At 39.2% G+C, this 24,934-nt stretch overlaps 1 protein-coding gene and 1 pseudogene across 1 annotated transcript in view; both read left to right on the top strand.

Moving 5' to 3' along the window:
• The window catches only part of LOC105477531 (heparan sulfate 6-O-sulfotransferase 3), a 759,454-nt gene that overhangs the window by 31,368 nt on the left and 703,152 nt on the right, over positions 1–24,934 (top strand). The gene's annotated exons all lie outside the window — the stretch shown is intronic.
• Positions 567–24,931, top strand: LOC139359069 (ribose-phosphate pyrophosphokinase 2 pseudogene; annotated as a pseudogene).

The following is a 24,934-nucleotide window of genomic DNA, read 5'->3' as shown; positions in this document are numbered from 1 at the left end:
ACCCAGTTTGTATTAATAGTACTAGGCAATCCTAGGACACTAATAGAGGGACTGTGCAGCTTTTGCAATAATTTAGGGCATGTTCTTGAATATTTTAAGGCTGTGAAAAACTGCTTACAATATGTTAATAACTGAAAAGCAGATTATGAGACATTCTGTATTCTCTGTCCTACTATCTAAAAAATACCTAAATGTATATATGTATAGTCCTTCAATTTGTATTCTTTTTTTTTTTTTTTTTTTTTTTTTGAGACGGAGTCTCGCTCTGTCACCCAGGCTGGAGTGCAGTGGCCGGATCTCAGCTCACTGCAAGCTCCGCCTCCCGGGTTTGCGCCATTCTCCTGCCTCAGCCTCCCGAGTAGCTGGGACTACAGGCGCCCGCCACCTCGCCCAGCTAGTTTTTTGTATTTTTTTTTAGTAGAGACGGGGTTTCACCGCATTAGCCAGGATGGTCTCGATCTCCTGACCTCGTGATCCGCCCGTCTCGGCCTCCCAAAGTGCTGGGATTACAGGCTTGAGCCACCGCGCCCGGCCTCAATTTGTATTCTATACATCATAGAGTTAAAACTAGTTTTTTTCTGATTAGTAGTATTTTGAATTTTATTTCCTTTATTATATTTTTTGAATTATTCAAATTTTATAAGGAGATACGAATTTATGAATTTTTTTTTGAAGAACAATGTATTTTTCTTGGTTTTGTCTGCTGTGATTTAGGCATCTATGTCACCTAATAAAAAAACCCACAATTTTAAACATTTGTTTTTTAATTTAAGTTTCTGTGTATGGAGCTTGGCAGAACCATTATCAGCTCTGGCATACAAGAGGCCGAACAGTAACAAATCAGTTAAAATGTATAAAATTGAGGAGGCTGACATATCTAAAGGACATGTATTACAAAAGCAGTGGAACATTATATATTAGGTCATCACAGGTCAATCTCATCTGGAGACTGAATAAAGTTTGGGATGAATATAGTGGGTTCTGAAGTGATGGATAGCCATAGGGCCTGGCCTGGGCTGGATAGGAAAAGTGCCTAATTAAACTTGGGCACAAAGGCTTCATTTTCCAAGTCCAAGACCTAAAACAGAAACTGTTGGAATGGGTCACAGAGGACTTAAGTTTATTTGCATACCTACCTGAAGAATATTTTAAGTTATTTATAAGTATATTTCCATCCATCCCAAGGTTTTAGAAATGCCTTCCTTTCCCTTTGAGGTTTTAAAAGTGTGTAATTTCTGAGTTACTGATTTACTTATACTTTGAATTAAGATATATTTAATTTAGCTGAATTGAGCTATATCTAAGCAAGTAGGTTTTCTGGGTTTCTTGGTGCAGTTTATTAGAGGCTCATTAAGGAGCCAAGCAAAGGTAGACTAAGGCTAGAATGATTGGAGACGCGGGTCATCCTGAGAGGTGCGGAGTAGGGGTATCTGCTGAAAAGGCCTAGACTTATTGGTATTATTCATTTACAACGTACGTTGACATCTCGTGGCCACCCTCCTTCCCTTTGGGCAGGGGGAACTTCTTGGATGCTATCAAACAGTGGAGAAAACAAATGAAGCAGTAGATGGCCACAACTGCTAATATCCCAAACCAGTTCGTAACAGCAACCCTAGGAGTGAGCTCAACTCTCCAGTCCAAGGTTTCTTCCTGGTAGCAGTGGTTATAAGTAGGACATTAGAGATCATGAAATCTTGGTTTATTTTTATTGGCTATGGTGACTCCATTTGGAGGAGCAGCTGGTCCTGGGCTCCCAGGGTTTTCCAGCTGCTGGACTCCCTGAATCATTTCTCGTTTACCACCCAGTGACTCCCGGAAATTCATCCCAATCTTGAAGAGAAACTCACGAGATTACATGTTACTCCATATTGGTTACTAATTATTGCTTTATATACTGTAATTTTTACCCATATACTTGCATTAGCATGAGAAAAGGGTCTCATTACCATGGCAAGGAGGAGTAATGTTTGTGAAACCCATTGCCACAAAAGACTTTATTCCCTTTAGTCATACTCATTTACTGTTTCTTTTTCAATAGCTAAAAAATTTAGAAGCAGTTCCTCTGAGCTGGTTAGTGCAAGAAATTTACATGCTAGTACTTCCTTTAATCATCAAAATAACACTTTCAGGTATTATTATTATTATTGCTCTTTTACAGCTGAGGAAATTGAGACACAGAGAAGTAATTTGCCCAAAGTCACAAAGATAGAAAGTAGTGGAACAAGGATTTGATATCAGGAGTTCTGACTCAAAAGCCTGCATGCTTACCTATATATATTTACTTCTTTCCAACAAGGCTTTGATTCGGTTATCTTCAGTTGTCACAAGACAATATAAAAAGACATGTTCTTCTAAATCTATTATTATAGAATATTATGCTCATATTTTAATTAACATAATCTTATGATTATACTTCTGCAAACCCCCAACTAAATATATGTATTTTCTGCTTAGCCTAATATATTTCTCTGCTCACATTGTTCTATAGGAGATTACACTGATGCAATGTTAGCTTTCAAATACACTACCAGAGATCACTGAACAGAAAGACACACACAAAATTACGGCACTCTAATCACATGCTTGATTAAGTCGATTTAAAACATATAATGAAATCAAGGAGGAGAAGATACAGTAGGTTAATGCACTTAGGATAGTATACAAGTGGGGATGACTACACAACCCAAATGCTGGGTTATACAATGCTCATATATCTGTCTGTTTGCTACATCAGCCTTTCAAACTGGGGCTGTGGTTATGAGGATGAGAATGGGGCTTGAGGAAAGGGGCCCTAACAGACAGATGGAAGGCTTCTGGGGGACACACCTGCTCTATCAGAGAAATACAAAGACAAGCACACCTACTAACAACTTTAGTGTGCCAATTAGATTGCCAAATAGCTTTGGGGTTTATCTGTATTTTTTTTTTTTTTTTTTTGCCAGAGAGCATGTAGGGGCAGAACTGAATTGTGTTAGAAAGCTGATTTAAGGATAACAATAGTTGTCAGCCCAGACTGGCATAGTTTTACCTTAGGACTTGGTCTTTTCAAAGCTTCCAGTCATGGAGCAATGCTCTTGTTTGTTCCATTATATACCCCATCTATTCTGTCTTCAACATGCCTTATAGGTTGAACTTACTATTCATATTTAACACATTGTGATGTCCCCATGTCTCATAAGCTACTTGTTATCTCTACTTAATAGTCCCTATGAATTTTGCCTCTTCTGTTAAGCTGTTAGCTTACTTATTACAAATGCTTAACAATCCTTGAGTTCCATCCATGCCATTTGTTTTGCTTATCTTTTTTTTTTTTTAGAAGAATGCAGTATTCTTAAACAATGGAGTAAATACATATTATTCAAGTGCAATAGATTTCCTTTCTTATCATCAGCCGATGAGTAAAAAGTATCCAGATTAGGTAGAATTTTAAATTCGCTACTCAAGTGAGGATTGGACAAATGGTATTATGAATGGGTGGGTTTTTTTTTTGGTTGAGGTATCAGAAAAGCTTTTGGAAAGGGCAAGTTGGAGCCAATGCTCAGGTTCTTTATACTGGTTAGTTTGATTTCCTTTGTCTTATGTCAACTTATGACACCCTTCTGTCACTCTTAGAGAGCAACACAAATGTTAAGAATTTTCTCCACTGGTTTCCATTACTGAGGAAAACCGTTCCCAGAAGTCTGGTGTCGAATATGACCAGAGTAGACGTACGTTCTCTTCCCTTGAAGCAGCCTGTTATAAAGTAGGGTTTATTCTCAGAGGAGTTTTGGCATGATAACTTTTGTGAAAAGGGTAAACCTGTTCCAGCTATGATTGCCTTTATAACTCATCTATACCTTAATTTTCACAATGATTGGAGGATGCAGGTAAAGGATTTACGGGATTCAAAAATCCTTTTGAAACTTCTTCCAGAAAAGCTACTTTGTTGAGGGTTTGAAATAGTACAGATAAGAATCCTCTTAGAAATATTATAGAAAAGGACCACCCAGTTGTTAAAGAAAATTAAAAATGCAGAGCTTATTGGAATGTTAGTTGTATGCATGGGCAGATTAGGTTTGACCAATAGCATCAGGGTTAAGCCTGTTGATGATCATGCATTTTAGCTCTCATATTTTTTCATATGGGGACTGAATTATCCCAGATATTAAAAAGAAGGAGAAAGTAAAATGTTCAGGAGCTTTCCTTAATAGTTTTTAGAATTGGGGCTTATTACTCTCTCGATGGCAATTTCTAGCGTGTTGTTCTACTGAATTGCCAGCAACAGCGATGTTCGGTGTGAAGTTATTAACCATCTCAGGAGGGTTATCCTTTAGGACAAGGAGACCACCAGGGACTTGAATGAGAGAACTGATTCCAGGCATTAAAGGTCCTTGTGTACAAAATCATTTAGCCATGCTTCTTCAGTGGATGGGCACCCCCAGTCTGCTTCTTTACTCTGGCACTTCTCATTTCTTATTTAATGGAATAGATGTAAAATAAATAACTAAAATAAGAGAAATGAAGGAAAAAATTAAGTAGATATTGTTTTATTCCCATTCAGTAATGGAGTGTAAACGACTTTGACCTGAAAAGCCCTCTAAACATGTAACAGCAGCGAGGATGGATGATTCTTTGGTATGGTGTTTGGGGTTAGTGTTGGATTTCTACTTTTGAGCCAGACACACCTGGGTTACATGCAGAGGGCATAAACAGGTAAAGAATATTTTGCTGATCTAATGAGTCATCCACTTTAAGACCTGGTTTAACTAAACAGTTTTCTGACCTCACCACATGTGGCTTGCTAGCTGCTATTAAAGATTCTTGCTTTTGATGATACATGTAGATAGTGCAGGTAAGATTGAGTACTGATAAGCAACACAACTTATTAGACGTTTAATGTACGGTATGCTACCAGTGATATGCCACCCCTGAATATAGATTGATAGCTGTAGAGATATGCCATACTCTTGGAGGATATTTTACTATGTGACATTCTGCTGTATCTAGAAAAGTAAGAAAAAAGATATTAGAGTAGGATAACTTGAGAAATGATTTTTAGATGTTGAAATTTAGTGTGCAGCCAGTGATTTAAAGTAAAGCATTGGCTATTTGGATTGCAATGAAGAATGAGATTTTTGAATATTTATTTCTAATTTATGTTATACCTACTGCAAGGGTATCTGAGGTGGCATGAAATTAAAGCCACCAAATCACCATTAAATCAAAGATGAAGAGTGAGATAAAAATAATGAAACAGGGGGGTGGTTTAAATAGAATATGTAAGGTAGTAATTATAACTGGTGGAAATATTTACTTCCAAGAGTCCTGGAGTCAAGATCCAAATGGAAATGGAATAAGTTAAATAACTTTCCTGGTTTAATAATGAAAAATATACTGGTGTGTGAGGGGAAAACTTTTAACTGGCACAAAATTCTAAGAAGAATTTATTGCATTGATCTTAACTTAAGGTGCATTAAGCTTCATAAACCAACCTCATTTCCAGTTCTATCTTACTTATTTAACTTTATTAACCTCATCTCTCTCACTTATTTTAAATTTATTCTATCATACTATATTTTCATATCTTTGTAAGCCACCAAAATCCTACATAGCATAAGGCACAGTATAAACAAAATATAAATAAGTACCATGATGAGTAGGGTCTTCAATTACAGTTTTTATACAATATGCAGAATCATTTAATGGGGTCATTTATAATTGACTCTTGAAAAAGTTTTACAAGACAGGTTATTAGAACATTTTAGCCAGTGGCCATGGCTCTTTAATTTTAATTCCATGAATGCATGAGCTTCCTTTTCTCCTGATCTCTCATAACTACACTTCTCCCAGACCTGTTTGCTGACTTCATATAGACCATTAATCCATTAGTCCTCTCCTTTTTCCACATCTGCTAGTCAGTCCCTTCTTGACTTCTATTCCTTTCCCACCTAGTGGGGGCCATGTGGTTTATCATCCCAACTACTCTTTCACCAGCATTTCAAACTGTGTTACACTTAGTCTTCCTGCAGCACCCCACTCTGCAAAATATGGAATGAAGATTGATGCTATAGTTTGCTGCTTCCTCTCTGCATGACTTTAGTCGTTGAACCCTTGTCACCGATGCAGCTAGCTGGGGCTGGCATCAAGGGTGGTAAAGGAATTTACTAAGACAGTTGTAGGTAAAGAAAGGCAGAGTTATTGGAGAAAGTAGGAAGATACATTGCAAGGGTGCAGCGGGCAGCAGAGCAGAGAAGGGGCTGTCTGCAAAGAGGCAGGGGCTGGAGGGAAGTCTTATAGGGTCGTGCTGCTGGGGCTCCATGCAGATAAGGTGTGCAGATAGGGTTTTGCTGCTGGGGTTATGGACAGTATTTGGGATCAGGATGTTGGGCCAGCGGGTTGTTTGTGATTAGCTGTCTCTTGGAACAATTGTACTCCCCGATCTGTGACCACTGCCTCATTGCTTTTTATTTGTCTTATTAGTGCCTCACAACCGTGTTGGAGGAAACCAGGCAAATGTTCAGCCTGTCGCCATGACATCATTGAGGGGTCCTGGCTCATCTGGGCCTCTGTGCCTTCAGTTTTCACCTCTCTTTAGTCTTCTCCTTCACCTCCTTTCCTCTACCCCCCACCTCTCATTCCCAGTAGATGGCCTTTGTTTGTTGCTGCATCAAGAAAACTGGGCCTATCAAGGTGATCCCTACTTCTTCTGACTTCTTTTTTTTTTTTTTTTTTTGAGACGGAGTCTCGCTCTGTCGCCCAGGCTGGAGTGCAGTGGCGCGATCTCGGCTCACTGCAAGCTCCGCCTCCCGGGTTCACGCCATTCTCCTGCCTCAGCCTCCCGAGTAGCTGGGACTACAGGCGCCCACAACCGCGCCCGGCTAATTTTTTGTATTTTTAGTAGAGACGGGGTTTCACCGTGGTCTCGATCTCCTGACCTTGTGATCCGCCCGCCTCGGCCTCCCAAAGTGCTGGGATTACAGGCGTGAGCCACCGCGCCCGGCCGCCTGACTTCTACCTGAAAATTTAGCTACCATTTCAACCATCTTTATATTGTTTTTTGCAATCAAAGACAATGAAATGTTTGGCACTCTATTTCACACCTGTAATGGACTGAATGTTTATGTCCCCACAAAATTCTTATGTTGAAGCCCTACCAAACAATGTGATAGTATTAGGAGATAAGGTCATGGGGGTGGAGCCTCATATGCTAATGTTGCCTACTATGCTAATTCCAGTGGATACTTGCCATTTTTCTGTCAGTGGTTCTCAACATTTTTGATACTAGGGATGGGTTTTGTGGTGTTTCCATGGACCAGGAGTGGTTGGAGTTGGGGAGATGGTTTTGGGATGAAACCACCCCACCTCAAATCATCAGGCATTAGGTTCTCATAATGAGCATGTAACCTTGATTTCTTGCATGTGCAGTTCACAATAGGGTTTGTGTTCCTATGAGAATCTAATGCTGCTGCTGATCTGGCAGGAGGCAGCGCTCAGGTGGTATTGCTCGATTGCCTGCCACTTACCTCCTGCTGTGCCGCCTGGTTCCTAACAGGCCATGGACTGGTACTGGTCTGTGGCCTTGGGGTTGAGGACACCTGCTCTATGTGATCAATTTCCGGTTGAAGCTGTCTGTTATCAGACTTTCTTGATTCTCCTTTTATCTCTCCCACTATTGCCTTTTCGGTCTTTGTAAAGTTCTCTTTTGTCCTACCAATGCCCTTTAAATGATAGTGTTTTTTAGATAAATGTCCTTAGTTCTATTCCTACTCTAGGTACTGTACTTGCAGGATCTCACACATTTTTGTCATTTCATCTACTCCTTGTGTGCTCATTGGTTGCTTAGGAATCAAAGTGAAGTAATCTAGAGCTGTAACATTCTGGTTATTTGAACTGCTTAAATATTAGAATGTAGAGAAGTAGGAAGAGGTAACAGCTCACATATTCCCAGAGGTTTTGAAATAAGATCTCCAAACGCACTGCAGCAGAATCACTTAAATATACATACCCAATCCTATCCCTGAATTTTTGAGTCAGTGTGATTGGGATGGGGCTTGGGAATCTGTATTGTCAAAGGCTTCACGAATTGCTTCTGTTGCACACTTATCGAGTGCTTACTGTATGTTAAGTCCTGTGCTAAGTTAGAAAGCCAGTATTTTGTCTTGGAAATTGAAAATCCTTATCTGTTTTCTCCAGTTAATGAGTAAGATTCCTGACTGCAGGATGACCTACAGAGGGGATCAAAACTTTCTTCTAAAAGCAGCTCTGAATGTGCTTATACCTAATAGAGTTGACCTAGTGTTTGGTTCTGTCCTGTGAGGCACAGCAGTGTGGTGGCCCGGAATATTTAGAAGGTAGGGATTTGCTGATTGTTTATCCCATGGATATCCTCTCATGGACAGTTGCTGACCTCGAGCTGTGCTGTGTCAGGATGGGCCCAGCGTGGGTTGACTTTAAAGTGCATTCCAAGGTAACTTAAGTGGAAGAAGTTGCAAGCTGGGTGTCAGCTGAGGCTGTGCTCCTTAGTTAGCTCCTCAGGAAGGTGCTGAATGGTTTTGCCCCACTTTAGTGCAAAGCTCATCTCTCTTCAAGTTCCCGGGGCCTCCGTTTTCATTTGTTAGTTTACTGGAGATTATAGGGTTCATGAGGGAATTGCATTTGATATCTGCAGCCTCTCTGCATCTCCCAGTTCACCCCTTTCCTGGCTTTTCTGTCTTCTTTCTCTTCCCCTCATTCACATTCCCTCTCTTCTAAGAACTAGACACCTTCCCCTCTTTGTTTTACGCAGAGAGCTTGATAACCACCATTTAAAAATGTGAATGTGCCTGGGAGATCTTTCCCTTCATCCCACTGGGTTTATCAAAGTAGTTTTTTTCCCCTGTGCTTTTTTTTTTTTTTTTTTTTTTTTTTTTGAGATGGAGTTTTGCTCTTGTTGTCCAGGCTGGAGTGCAATGGGGCGATCTCAGCTCACTGCAACCTCTGCCTCCTTGGTTCAAGTGATTCTCCTGCTTCAGCCTCCCGAGTAGCTGGGATTACAAGTGCTCACCACCACACCCGGCTAATTTTTTGTATTTTTAGTAGAGACGGGGTTTCACCATGTTGGCCAGGCTCATTTCCCACTCCTGACTTCAGGTGATCCATCTGCTTCAGCCACTCTCCCAAAGTGCTGGGATTACAGGTGTGAGCCACTGTGCCCAGCTCCCCTTAAGAGCAATTCTGGCAATAAAATTTTCTCTGTCTCATTTTCAAAAATGTCTCCATCAAAGCTGTTTCTTAAACATGAAAGTGTTGGTGGTGATATAGGCAAGAGTGTGAGTGGTTTATTCTGGCCACGGCTCTGCAGGAAGATCGTTTTGTACTTCTGAGGAAGGGTGCCGTGGCAGGTAAACATGCATCCAGGTGACCTGATAACTGTATTAAGGCATATGGAATAAGTTACAGAGGGTGGAACCTGCAGCATAGTTTTGGTTTAGGTAATTTGGGATTGGAGTTTGATTTATTGAAACATCTTCTATTCCGGTTTTTATGGTTCTGGTACAATAAAGTCATTTCACGTCCCTGGGATCTCTGTCTGTTAGTTTGTATGAAACCAAGAATAAGCGATAACCAAGAATCATAGTTAATTTGGAGCTGAGCTTATCTTAAAAAATTAATCTGACTTATCTTGAGTAATAGTAATAGACTTTTGTGTGATGATTTGAATTGTGTTTCCCCAGATTTATATATTGTCATCCTAATGCCCAGTACCTCAGAGTGTGGCCTTATTTGAAGACAGTCTTTACCAAGTTAAAATGAGGTTATTTTGGGCTGGACCTGAATCCAGTATGACTGGTGACCTTACAAAAAGGGGAAATTTGAGGACAGACTCACACAGAGGGAGATGGACCTGGAATAAATCGTTCTCTCATACCCTTCAGAAGCACCAACTCTGTAGATTGCTTGATTTCGGACTTCTTACCTCCAGAACTGTGAGGTAATAACATATTTCTGTTGACGAAGCCACCTAGTTAGTACTTTGTCATGCCAGCCCTAGGAAACAAATTAGCAAACCAGTACAGTGTACCTCCTTCCTGGTGCAGAATTAGACTAAATAATCCAGCTCTGTGTTTAGATAGGGGAAGATAATTGCAAAGAGTTTGAAAGATATTTCCATCAAAAATGAGAATATGTACTTTTGGGGAGAAGGATGCTAACTTTTTGGTATATGTGTTAATTTATCCTAGGGTTTTCAAACTTTACTTGTTAGGGAATCTTTTTTGTTTTTTAAAAGAGTGTTAAGGACACACTAGCAGAATGGCTTTACTTTGGTTGAAAGGGCATGTGTGTAGTGCTGGGAGGGCACTGGTGGCTGCCACCCTCCCCTGAGTTGTCCTGGAACCTTAACCCTTTAAGAGACAGTGGGAATATTGCTGGCAACTGTTCTGAGTTGACGTAGAAGGAACTGTGCCCGAAGGGTTAATTAGACTCTGCAGGGATCAGGATTTGTTACCATTAAAATGAGTAATATTGTCCTATAGGCAAAACGTGATTTCTGGAAAAGAGATTAATTACGTCTGTCATTTGAGATGGTTGACCAGGTCCTATCTGAGGAAGCTTTTAGGATCTAAAGACATGGGGTGAATACCATGGGGAAAAAATAACATACCTAACCAATCATTGTGAACTTGTCTTTCGTTAATTCCTTTTTCTTGAGGTAATGCCAGGAGCATCTATATCCCCAAATCTGCATTCATTATTGGCCCTATTGGTTAAGCCTTGGGCTTTTCAGTCAGCTCTGTAGTATTGCATTAAAAACTGCTTATAAAAGGATTTACATTTAATGAATTTCTGTGCAGCTTTCTCTGAGCTCTTTATCCTATCCTACCTAGTCTGGAGCTTCCTCCTTCAATTATTGCTGCTTTCAGATTTTCAACCTCTTCTTCTCTGATGGTTCATTCCTTGTAGTTATTAGAAATGTCCCAGCCTTACCCATTTTGCCAAACCCTAAGATACCCTCTGCTGACCCTGCAGCCCTGCTCAGCTACCTGCATTTTCAACGCTATTCCCTCCCACTACCAAGCAGAGTATTTGAGGGCCAGGGGGTGTCAGGGACTGCATGAGCATCTGCCGTGGCAAGTGTACTGTTTCTGATCTTTCTAGGCTTTCCTCAGCTCACTGCCCTCAGCTTTCCATTAAAACTGCCTTGAGATCCTTTGCCAGAAACTGTAAGTCTTGGAAGGTCAAATCTTCACATCTGCTGCCTTTGTACTGAACTCAAAACGAGTCATTAACTGCATCTAAGAGAAGAGTATATTTTACTTTACTAAAGAACCTCTTCTATTCATTGAATGCTTCCATTTATTCTTTAGAATATTTTTCTTTGTTTATTAGTCTACTTAATGCTTAGGATATTTTTTCTTTTAAAAAAACTAACAAAAATCTTACTGGTTTAAGTTAAAACATCTTATTGAGGTTTACTTTTTAAAAAAAACTAAAAAAAATTGACAATTGTATGTATTTATCGTGTACTCATGATGTTTTGAAATATGTATATTGTGGAATGACTAAATAAATCTAATTAACGTTATGTATTACCATACAAGCTTATCATTTATTTGTAGTGAGAACGCCTAAAATCTACTTTTCTAGCAATTTTCAAGTATATAATACCTTGTTATTAACTATAGTCACTAAGGTATGTTTCTTGACCTTATTCCTCCCATCTAACTGAAATTTTGTATCCTTTGATCAGATCAACATCTCCCTAGCCTCTTCTCCCTCTCCTAACTCCTGCTAACCACCATTCTACTCTTTACTCCGAGTTCAATTTTTTTAGATTCCACATATAAATGAGATCTTGTGGTAGTTGTCTTTGTGTGCCTGGGTTATTTTATATAACATAATGTCCTCTAAGTTCATCCATGTTTTTGCAAATGACAAGATTTCTTTCCATTTTTCAGACTGAATAGTATTCTAGTGTATATATGTATCTATATATATACACACATACACACACACCCCCCACATTTTCTTTTTCCATTCATCTGTTCATCTGTTTATAGACATGTAGGTTAATTCTGTATCTTAGCTATTATGAATAATTCTGCAATGAACACGAGAGTACAGGTATCTTTTCAATATATTGATTTCTCCTTTCTTTTGGATATAGACCCAGTAATGGGATTGTGAGATCATATGGTAGTTCTATTTTTAATTTTTGAGGAACCTCCGTACATTTTCTAAAGTGGCTGAATGTTTTATTTTTCATTTTCTTTAAGACAGGTCTTGCTGTGTCACCCAGGCTGGAGTGCAGTGGCACACAATCACAGCTCACTACAGTCTCGACCTTACAGGCCCAAGCCGTCTTTCAACTCAGCCTCTTGAGTGGCCGGGACCACAGGCATATGCCACTACGCCTGTCTAATTTTTAAGTTTTTTTGTAGAGATGAGGTCCCACTATGTTGCCCAGGCTGGTCTCGAATTCCTGGCCTCAAGTGATCCTCCCACCTCAGCCTCCCAAAGTGCTGGGATTACAGGTATGAGCCACTGCACTCCCCAGCTAATGGCTGTTATTAATTTATACTCCCCATCAATAGTGTACAGGTGTCTCTTTTTCTCCACATTCTCACTAACCCTTGTTATCTTTTGTCTTTTTGTTAATAGCCATTATAACAGGTGTGAGGTAATATCTCATTGTGGCTTTAATTTGCACTTCCCTGATGATTAGTAGTGTGGACCATTATTTTATATACATGTTGGCTACTTGTATGTTTTTTGAGAAATATCTCTTCAGACGTGTTTATTTGCCCATTCTTTTTGTTTTTTTTTTTTTTTAATTGGGTTATTTGTTTTCTTGCTGTTGCATCTTTTGAGTGCCTTTTATATTTTGGATATTAACTCATTGTATCCATGGTTCGCAAAATATTTTCTCCCATTTTGTGGATTGTCTCTTCACTTTATTATTTCCTTTGTTGTGTAGAAGCTTTTTGATTAATTAATTAATTATTATTATTTTTTGAGACGGAGTTTCTCTCTTTCGCCCAGGTTGGAATGCGGTGGCCTGATCTCGGCTCACTGCAACCTCTGCCTTCCTGTTTCAAGTGATTCTTCTGCCTCAGCCTTCTAGTAGCTGGGATTACAGGCGTGTGCCACCATGCCCAGCTAATTTTTGTGTTTTTTTGCAGAAATGAGGTTTCACTATATTGGGCAGGCTGGTCTCGAACTCCTGACCTTGTGATCTGCCTGCCTCGGCCTCCCAAAGTGCTGGAATTACAGGTGTGAGCCGCTGTGCCCAGCCTATTATCTTTTTTTTGAGACAGAGTCTCACTCTGTTGTCCAGGCAGGAGTGCAGTGGTGCAATCTCGGCTCACTGGAACCTCTGCCTTTTGGATTCAGACGATTCTCCTGTCATAGCCTCCTGAGTAGCTGGGACTACAGGTGTGCGCCACTGTGACTGGCTGATTTTTGTATTTTTAGTAGAGCTGGGGTTTCACAGTTTTGGCCAGGCTGAACTTGAACTCCTGACCTCAGGTGATTCGCCCACCTCAGACTCCCAAAGTGCTGGGATTACAGGTATGAGCCACTCTGGCCCTGTGCAGAAGCTTTTTAGTTTGGAGTAATCTCATTTGTCTATTTTTACTTTTGTTGCCTGTGCTTTTGTGATCGTAGACAAAAAAAATCATTGTTCAGAGCAACTCTTGGAGCTTTTATGTTTTCTTTTAGCAGTTTTACAGTTTCATGTCTCACATTTAAGTCTTTAATCCATTTTGAGTTGATTAAATGGCTTAAAACATTTAATCCATTTTGAGTTGATTTTTATAAAATGTGAGGCAAAGGTCCAATTTCATTCTTCTGCATACAGATATCCTGTTTTCCCAGCATCATTTAATGAAGAGACTGTCCTTTCCCCATTGTTTATTTTTGGCATCTTTGTTGAAATCCAGTTGACTGTAAGCACATGGATTTATTTCTGGGCTCTCTGTTCTGTTCCATTGGTCTATGTGTCTGTTTTTATGCCAGCCCCTTGCTGTTTTTATTGCCATTTACTTTTGTTATTCTTTTATTTCTTTATCTTATGAATTTTTAAAAAGTTGAAACTTTTTAATATTTGTCTTATTATAGTTATACTCTTAAATGTGTCAGCTTATGCCTTTATGCATTTTAATGTCTTTTTCTAACACTTTTAATACTTTATATAGTAATTTTTCACTTGCATTATTTTTTTACCCCCTCTTTTTTGGTGTCATGGTTTTACCTTTATCTTCTTTTCGTTTTCTGTATTTAATATTTTTTATTTTGCTCTTTTTCTGATTTTTATTTTTCACCTATTTCTATTTTAACAGTGTCACAATTTTTTCTTTTTATTTCTAAGCTTTTGGTATCTGTTGTATAGGCTTTACTTTTACTAGTTATTTGCATTGTAATATTCAAAACCCTTTCATGTTTGTCTATTTCTTGTCTTCCTGATATATTCCATTTATTATTTCTTAAAATTACAGACACACAAGCATTTTGTTGGTGATGAAAATTGCAAGGACATTCTTGCCTCTGTAGTCTTGGATGTTTTTGTCCTGACCGTCTCTCACAGTTTGCTCTTTTGGATTTGCAGAATCTCTCTCCGTATCCCTAGTGTGAATTCCCCAGGTGAAATGAAATAATCATGGATAACCCTAGAATTGCGTTATGACACATTTTTGATCCAAGAATGATAATGGTTTTCTTTATGAAAGGGGCATATTTGATATTAGAATTAGAGTTTTTCTTTTCTTGCATCCCATATTGGTCAATTGTGTATTAGACTCTGGACGGTCTCACACCCATTCTGTCTGACACAATCGTTGGGACCTGCAGGTTTCTCAACACTGTGCCACATTACTGAAAGAACAGGTTGGAGGGGAAGGCTGCCCCTGAGACCTGGCATTGCTGAAGAAAATTCTAAAAGACCATTCTGGAAGGAGGCTGTATAGTGAGACCACAGCCATACTCCTGAAATCTGTTCTACCTCAGCCTGCTTTGCATGTTGCGTTTGACCTGCCACCCTTCTTAGCAGGTTTATGGGAGACTCCTGGCTGTGTTGATCTTCTTCCTTCATTCCCACATTATAAGAGGCACGTGAGTTGCAGTTCTCACCATGGACTTTCCTTTCTTTTTCAAAGAAAATATGAGCTTGGACAAATAAAAGTAGAACTCTACTGCTTTCCATTTTGGTAAGACCACACAGGGAATTTAAGTCTGGTCTGGGACATATACTTTAAAAATAGAATGGTGAGGTAACTTAAAAATCATGCCATATGAGGAACAGTTGAAGGAATATTTAGTCTTATTATAAGAGGAATTTAAAGAAAATGTGCTTGCTATTGGCGGTATCCCTAGGGCTGTCATGGAAGAGGAGTTTGCTAACTAGGGCAGAACTAGATGTAATGGGTGGAATTTACAGGAATCCAGGTTTGGCTGTGTTTATGGAGAAAAACAATTCAAATGTGAAAACTGTTAAACCGCACAGCTTCCTGCTTCAGAGTGGACCAAGATAGGCTAATACGGCCATTGTTAGGCAGGCATTGTGCTTCAGTAGGGATGGTGCCGGGTTCAAGAGCCAGAGACCCACAGCCAGTGAATTAGGCATAGGGTTTTATTGGTGACTTACAGGGATGCTTCAGTGGTAGCAGGACAGAAGAACCGCCACCACTTATAAAAAGCATGCAGTTTATATAGCATTTTCACTTGGCACCTCCACTCCCACCAACAACCTACACCTGGCAACCTTCACTTAATCCAAAAGAAAGGGCCTCTCTCCCCCGTGCAGCCTGCAGTCCACCGGTGGGCTCAGATGTTTCTCATAGATAAGGAATGAATCTCCTGGTTGGCCACATTTGGAGCTCCCAACACACATTCAGGTGCGTCTCCATATAGGGTCATTCTGAGGGTATGTATAAGGTTACGTTATCACTGTCAGGTGTATCTACAGTACACAGGTGTGTTTACCCTATAGGAGGTTAGAAGGTTCTGTGATTCTTTGAGCTTGTGTTCATTTTACCTCTGGCCTTAAATTGGATTTTTTTAAAACAAAAATTTTATTGTGCATTGTATTACTTTATTCTTGCACTTCTATAAAACAATACTTGAGACTGGGTAATTTGTAAAGAAAAGAGGTTTAATTGGCTCATTGGCTTTCACAGGCTGTACGAAAGAGTGGCAGCGTCTGCTTCTGGGGAGGCCTCAGGGAGCTTTTACTCATGGTGGAAGGCAGAGCAGGAGCAGGCGTCTTACATGGTAGGAGCAGGACCACGAGAGAGAAGGGGGAGGTGCTGCACGTTTTAAACAACCAGATCTTGTGAGAACTCTATCACTATACAGTACCAAGGATAGGGGGATGGTGCTAAACCATTTATGAGAACACCCCCGTGATCCAGTCCCCTCCCACCAGGCCCCACCTCCAACAGTGGGGATTAGAGTTTGAGATTTGTTGGGGACAAAAATCCAAACTATATCATGTATATTTAAGGTATACAACATGATGTTATGAGATATATATATATATATATATGTAGTTAAATGGTTGCTGTGGTGAAACAACATATACAAATGATTTGATTAGCCTATTTCAAAATAGGGTATTTGCATTTGCAATGAGTTTGTTCATCTACTTTTATTTATTTTGATAGAGGAAATCCATTCTCCTCAGCATCATCCTTGGTTATATGCCATCTAGGTGTTGATGGTTTTCCTCATATCCTGTAGACTTTGTGGAGTGAAAGGGTCATGCTAGACAAAAGGTGTGAGCATTGAATTGGAATCATTTTAGAGCTAAACCCTTAGCTTCCTAGAGACTTATTTTATCCTAGTTTCCTTTAATGAAATATAACTAATATATGATGAAATGCATAGTCTCAAATGTATAGCATATTTCGGCAGTTGCATATACCTTGCAGCTACTTCCTGGATGTTCTTTTCATGCCCCCTTTTAATTAATTTCTTCCTCCACCCCCCACCCCCATTGAAAAGCCGCTTTCTGACTTCTGTAACCATTGATTAGTTTTGCCTGTCCTTAGGCTTCATACGCATGGAATCATACCACATGTACTAATTTGTGTCTGACTTTCTTCATCCAGCATAATGTTTTAGAGGCTCATCATCTATGTTTTCGCAGGTATCAATAGTTAGTTTATTTTTATTGCATTTCATGGTATGAATACATCATTTTTCCATTCTCCCCTCTGGAGATTTTGTTTCTTGCTACCTAGAGGAACAATCCCGAACCTTTTTTTTTTTTTTTTTTTTTTCCGAGACAGAGTCTCACTCTGTCACCCAGGCTGAAGTGCAGTGATGTGATCTTAGCTCACTGCGACCTCTGCCTCCTGGGTTCAAGCAATTCTTCTGCCTCAGCCTCCCGAGTAGTTGGGATTACAGGCATGTGCCACCACGCCCAGCTAATTTTTGTGTTTTTAGTAGAGACGGGGTTTCACCATGTTGGCCACACTGATCTTGAATTCCTGACCTGTGATCCACCCACGTTGGCCTCCCAAAGTACTGGGATTACAGGCCTGGCCTTTCTGCGGCTGTGGGCCACCATGTCAGCATTTGACCCTACAAGGCCCATCCCTGCTTCAGGCTGCCCAGGGGAGCAGGTAAGGAAGTTGCAAGGACAATCCTGAACATTTTTAAAGAACTTTGAATTCTTTAGGCAAGCTTCCTACTGATCTCATTACTTAATATTGTCATGTTTTTACATCATTGTGCTTATTTTTATTGAAAGAAACAAGTAAGAAGATAATTGATGTGCTGTGTAAAATGCTGATAAGTAAGTGTCTGGCTCCTGGAAAGTCTTCAATGAATGTGCGAGCTTTAATGACAGCAATTAATAGTTTACCTGATTTTGCCCCCAATACTTTTAGACCAATAGGGTAAAGTGGAATGCTCTGGACATCTATGAAAGTTTAGTGAGGGTTTTAGTAAAATGAGTTTCAGTAAATTTAAAAGTAATTTACGAAATCTGTTATGAATTGCACAGGAATTGAAATGTCACTGCCTCAAATTTATGAATAGCTTTACATGTTCAAAGTTATATTCTTTTTGAAATAAAGTAGTGAATTATATTTGTTACCACTTTATACCAGGTAAAGATTGAAACTAACCTACTTGCAATAAGAGAATTGAAAAAACTTCTTTTATGAGCTTTGTTGAGGTATGGTTGATATATAATAACAAAGAATATTTACAGTTCATAAAATTTGATACATTTTCACATGTTTGTACCATAAAACCATCACCACAACCAAGATGATGAAGACATCCATCATTTCTAAAAGTTACCTGGTGTCCCTTTAAAATTTTTCTCTCCTGTCCTAACTTTCACCCAATCCTATCAACCACAGTATCAGATTTCTGCCAATATGTATTTATTTGCATTTGTAGAGCATGGTTAAGTGGATATTAAAATAAATTATGGCCTATCTATGTTGTGTTAAAATTAAAATAATGCGTTTGAAAAATAATTACATGGGAAGTACTTAAGTGAGATACAATGTTATGTGGAAAAAATGATATAAAATTATTAATACAGACTGAATTTAAATTGGCACACACAAAATGCCATTAACATATATAGAAAAAAATGAGGGAAACATATTAAAATATGGTTATTTCTGGGTATGCATGATTATAGGTGATTTATTTAATTTATACTATTTTATATTTTCTAAATTTAGTAAAATCAGAATACATTATTTTATAATCAGAAAAATAGTAAAGCAAGCCTTGAATTAGTTGATCTAAGTATTCAGCAAACATTTTATAATACATTTCCACTTGGCTGAGGAATTTTCACTTGAAGATTTGAATTGTAAATAGTTAAGAATGTATTCTCCAAGTGAAAGGAAAAGTTGTGATAAAGAAGCACTGTTTTTTTTCTGAAAGTGCTAGAATACTTTGGATATTAATGTAAGTGTTCTGAGTAATCATATTAATAACTAGGGTATGTGAAATAATTCCTTCAGTAGCTGACTGCTTAGCCTCCTGGAACTGAACTGAATGCATTATGTGAGCTCTCTTGGTAATGAAGGTCGCAAATCAAAGGAAAGAATACATGAAAAAAGGATTAGAACAAAAAGAGCTAAAGCCATAACTCTACATCCCTGTTATAATGAATCCTATAATTTGATGAATGTAAGCGGGTAAAAAATGGCATTTAATGAATTAAGGATGAGCTGATCTTCCCTGTTGTCAGTTGGGAATGAAACCCTTTTCCTGAAATACTGTAAGATTCAGGAAAAAAAAAAATCCATGTATAAAGTAATTTGTTATATATAAGGAAATTATACTTCTTATAAAATTATAATTCATGGTGAAGTATACATCATGAAGAGGTGAAGAGTAATTTTTCTTCATGAGTTTTGCATAGGACTACAGTATATGAAACATAAACAATGATTACAAAGTTTATATATTTAATTTTACTTACTTTAACTAAATAATAATTGCCTATCTCGTGTTAGCAGGCCTCTAGGAAAAATTTTTTTAAAAAGCAAAGAGTGGTATCTCTGTTCTCAAGACACATAAAGTTTAGTGCATTATTTGGGTGCAGTACTTGGGCCTAAAACCAAGTATCCACAGTCGACCCTTAAACAACATGGGTTTGAACTGCTTGGTTCTAATTATATGCAGATTGTTTTCAATAAATATATCAGAAAGTTTTTTTGAGATATGGGACAATTTGAAAAACCTCGCAGATGAACCATATAGCCTAGAAATTTCAAAAAATTAAGAAAAAGTTAGATAGGTGATGAATATATAAAATATGCATAGATACCAGTCTATTTTATTATACGCTACCATAAAATATACACAGATCTATTATAAAAAGTTAAAATATATCAAAACATATGCAAACAAACACATACCATACGTGGTGCCACAAACGTAAAACATAAAGATGCAGTATTAAATCATAACTGCATGAAATTAACTGTAGTATATATTACTGTAATAATTTTGTAACCACCTTCTATGACTATTGCAATGAGCTCAAGTGTTGTATATGCTTAAAATGCCATGTGACACTAATTCAGTTTACTAGAGAGCTGTTCATCTCTCTGGTAAGTTGCTTATTGCAGTAAAAAGTGATCTCTCTTGGTTCTGGTATATTTTTCATAATATGTAATGCAACACTGTAAACCTTGACTAACACCATGGGACCCAAATGTAATGGCACTAGTGATGCTGGAAGTGGTCCCAAGAAGCAGAGAGATGTCATGACATTACAAGAAAAAGTTTAATTGCTTGATATGTACCATTGACGGAGGTCTGCAGATATGGTTTCCTGCCATTTCAAGATAAATGAATTTTGCTTAAGGACCATTGTAAAAAAAAAAAAAAGGGGGGGGAAATCTGTGAAGCCATTGCTGTAGTTACACCAGAAGGTGAGAAAACCTTGTACTTTTTACAAAATCCTTTTTATCTCATACCAAAAATGCAGCTTTTATGTGGTGCAGGATTACTATAAGAAAGGCATACCTACAGACTCTACTATGATTGAAGAAAAATTGAGATCACTATAAGAAAGGCATACCTACAGACTCTACTATGATTGAAGAAAAATTGAGATCACTACAAAACAACTTAAAGAAAAAGGAAAGTGAAGGATCAAAGCTGGAGAATTTACTATCAGCAAAGGATGGTTTAATAATTTTAGAAAGAGATTTGTCTTAAAAAATGTCAACATAACAGGAGAAGCAGCTTTTCCTGACAGGTTCCCAGATGCCAGCAAGAAAATCAACAAGGAGAAAGGGTATCTGCCAGAACAGGTTTTTAATGAAGACAAAAGTGTCCTATTCTGGACAAAAGAATGTCACAAAAGATATGTATTAGGAAGACAAGGGATTTAAGACAGGAAAAGACAGGCTGACTCTACTGTTCTGTGCAAATGCAGTTGGGTTTATGATGAGGACTGAATTTATGAAGCTGCTAAGCTCGAAGTCTTGAAAGGAAAAGTTAACACCAGATGGCAGTCTTTTAGTTGTACAACAAGAATGCCTGGACAATAAGAACTTTATTTTAGGATTGGTTCCAAAGATGCTTTATTCCTAAAGTCAGAAAGTATCTTGCCAGTAAAGGACTTTTATTTTTTCTTGAAAGAAACAGGGTCTTGCTCTGTTACGCTTTTGCCCAGGCTGGAGTGCAGTGGCATGATCATGGCTCACTGCATCCTCAAACTCCTGGGCTCAAGTGATCCTCCCACCTCAGCCTCCCAAGTAGCTGAGACTACAGGTGTGTACCATCATGCCCAGCTAATTTTTGTTAGTTTTTGTAGTAGGTGGTCTTGAACTCCTGGCCTCAAGTGATCCACCTGCCTCAGCCTCTCAAAGTGTTGGGATTAAGATGTGAGCTACCATGCCTGGCTTAGTGACTGTCTTTCAAATTTCTTTTGATATTGGGCAGTGCCCCTGGCTACCCAAAATGCATGAGTTCAACACTGAAGGTTCCATAGTGGTCGACTTGCTCCCATACTCAGTGTCTCTAATTCAGCCTTTAGATCGGGGGTCATAAGGGCCTTTAAGGCTCATTACGCTCAGTACTGTATGGAAGGAATTGTCAACACTATGGAAGAGAACTCTGAGAGAGAGATCATCATGAAAGTCTAGAAAGGTGACATCTTTGAAAATGCCATCGTTACAGAATAAAGTTGTAAATGCCATCAAGCCTGAAATCACTAAATTCCTGCTGAGGAAAACTGTGTCCAGATATGCATGACTTTACCAGATTTATGACAGAGCCAATCAAGGAATCATGAAAATGATTGTGGTCATGGCAAAAACAAAACAAAACAAAACAAAAAAGTGGCCAGAGGAGGTGAATGGTTTCAAGATAGGCGTCATGGAGAAATTCAAGAGCTAATCAAGGGTCAACTATATTTTGAGCCTGAAGAAATGAATATTTTCAATACTTATTTTCATCCATTAGTATACTGAAAGGAAATGAAAGTGACAGCATCAATCAATACAGTCATCAATTTCCATTAAAATTAGAGTTGGGGTAATTAACAAAACAAAGCATTCTCTAAAAATATTTGAAGGTAATTATACATTTTTTTCTCACTTATTTTTAGTAGCACTGTCCTTTTGTATTTTTTGGATAGGTCATTCTCCTGGAAAACACTTTTCCCAAAGAACTAACAATTAATTATCTTGCATCCAAGATCCAATATTAGTGAAGTTGAAATGAGACTGGAAAAAGCAGCAGCAGCCTTCCGCGTCGCTGTTGCCTCTGCCACTTCCTCCGCCGCCGTGTGCCCTTCGGAGTCCCGCGCCCCACCATGCCCAACATCGTGCTGTTCAGCGGCAGCTCGCATCAGGACCAGTCCCAGCACGTGGCCGACCGCCTGGGCCTGGAACTGGGCAAGGTGGTCACCAAGAAGTTCAGCAACCAGGAGACCAGTGTGGAGATTGGGGAAAGTGTGAGAGGGGAAGATGTCTACATCATGCAGAGCGCTGCGGGGAAGTGAACGACAACCTGATGGAGCTCCTCATCATGATCAATGCCTGCAAGATCGCATCATCATCCAGGGTGACTGCCGTGATCCCGTGTTTCCCATATGCCTGACAAGATAAAAAGGACAAGAGTCGTGCCCCAGTTTCCGCAAAACTTGTCGCCAATATGCTGTCGGTGGCTGGGGCGGATCACATCGTCACCATGGACCTGCATGCCTCTCGGATACGGGGATTCTTTGATATTCCTGTGGATAATTTGTATGCGGAGCCCGCAGTCCTGCAGTGGATTCGGGAAAACATTGCTGAGTGGAAGAACTGTATATCATTGTTTCACGTGATGCAGGGGGAGCCAAAGGGTCACGTCAATCGCAGACAGGTTGAATGTGGAATTTGCTTTGATCCGCAAAGAGAGGAAGAAGGCGAATGAAGTGGACCGGATGGTCCTGGTGGGCGACGTGAAGGACCGCGTGGCCATCCTCGTGGATGACATGGCTGACACATGCGGCACCGTCTGCCATGCCGCGGACAAGCTGCTGTCAGCTGGAGCCACCAAAGTGTATGCTGCCCTTATCCATGGGATCTTGTCTGGACCAGCTATTTCCAGAGTAAATAATGCTGCCTTTGAGGCTGTGGTCGTCACAAACACAATTCTGCAAGAGGACAAAATGAAACACTGCACCAAGATTCAGGTCACTGACATTTCCATGATCTTGGCTGAAGCAATCCGAAGGGCACACAGTGGGGAATCCGTGTCCTACCTGTTCAGCCATGCCCCGCTATAAATCCAGAACGGGAAGTGTCCAGCAAGCCTACTCTGACTTCTGACTTGTTTTTGTTTACTGGATGTTTAGCTGTAGGTACTCAGCAGTGATAGGTTAATCACTGGCAAAAGCATCCGATCTTTGTATATGCTAAGATTTATTGTTTCCCGTTCTAAAGCTCAAGATCATTTCTTTCCAGTTTTTGGGGAAATGGTGGTGGTTATTTGGTCTTTAAGTGAACTGTCTTAAATGAGAAACATTTTTGTCATTTTGACTTTTAACGGGTACATGTGATCTCTTCCTTTGTTCTTTCAGTACTTTGAGGCGACAACTTTCAAGTACATAATTTCATTGTGGAAGTCATAGTTTATATATTTTGAGGTTGCCAAAGGTGACTTCAGATTAAAGCCTTCTGTGTAAATATATATGAAAATGCCTATGGACGTTTGGGTAAAACCCTGTATAGAATTAATTAGCCTTTTACTTTGGAGTGAACCTTGGAAAATTTATAATTCTCATACCATGGATTTTGAATTTTTCTTTTTTTTTTTTTTTGTAACTCAGTTTCAGATAAACCATCTTGGTTATTGTGCTTAATTTGGACCAAATTTTATTTAGCTTAATATGGACACTGACACATTTTGGGGGGTGTACATCAGACATATCAGAGCAGTGTAGTTCTGGATCATTTTTAAAATTACCTCTTCTAAAACGTAACTGTCACTTACCTGAAATGCTGCTTCCTAAAATTCCAAAATTATATTGAGCAGTCGCCAAGACGTAAAGCCAATCGACTTAAAGGTAATCATTTCAGCTAACATTAAATTTAAAGCCTAAGAATGTATACAGCTAGTTTTAAAATAATGATCTCAGATTTTTAAAAAGGATATAGGAACCTGCATTGTCATTCTCTGAATTAAGAACTGATGGTTTCTATCATTATTTAGCCCCACCTTTGTATTTTAAAGTCCTTCACAATACTTTTATGAACCAATGAGACTGGACTTAGCCACACACAATGGAAATTCAGACCTTGACTATTTGGTTTTTCCAGTTCACAAAGGTGATGAAGACTGTCTTGGAGCAACTTAATCCCAGAAGTTGTACATTTCTTGCTGCTCCTGGCGTGGAAACTTAAGTGAGACCACCATATACATTGGTCCTGTCCAATTCTACTGAATGGGGTGGACTTGGCATTTATCTGGCCAAAAACAGGAGCCAGAGAAATATGAATATACCAAAATTGTTTAGCCTCCAACTTAAATTACATTAGTCAACTTATAGATATTCATATGGTCGCTTTTCTTTTTAGATACTACATCAACTAGATTCAGGAATATATCATTTGCAGTGCTTGTATTGGTTTAAAATATAAAATTTTAAGATCCTCTAACATTGTACTAAAAAATTTCAGTAAGATCATTCTGACTGCTTTCAAAAAAAAAAAAAAAAAAAAAAGACTGAAAAGAATCTGGTACTGAGTGAGTGACTCCTAAGGCAGATGCCTCAACTCTCAACCAAAGTGTAAATGGGGCCGGGCGCGGTGGCTCACGCCTGTAATCCCAGCACTTTGGGAGGCCGAGGCGGGTGGATCACAAGGTCAGGAGATCGAGACCATGGTGAAACCCCGTCTCTACTAAAAATGGAAAAAATTAGCCGGGCGCGGTGGCGGGCGCCTGTAACTCGGGAGGCTGAGGCAGGAGAATGGCGTGAACCCGGGAGGCGGAGCTTGAAGTG

Source organism: Macaca nemestrina, chromosome 16 (assembly GCF_043159975.1).
Source record: "Macaca nemestrina isolate mMacNem1 chromosome 16, mMacNem.hap1, whole genome shotgun sequence".
In the NCBI taxonomy this organism is placed as follows: domain Eukaryota; kingdom Metazoa; phylum Chordata; class Mammalia; order Primates; family Cercopithecidae; genus Macaca; species Macaca nemestrina.
This window is presented reverse-complemented; position numbering and strand designations above follow the sequence as displayed.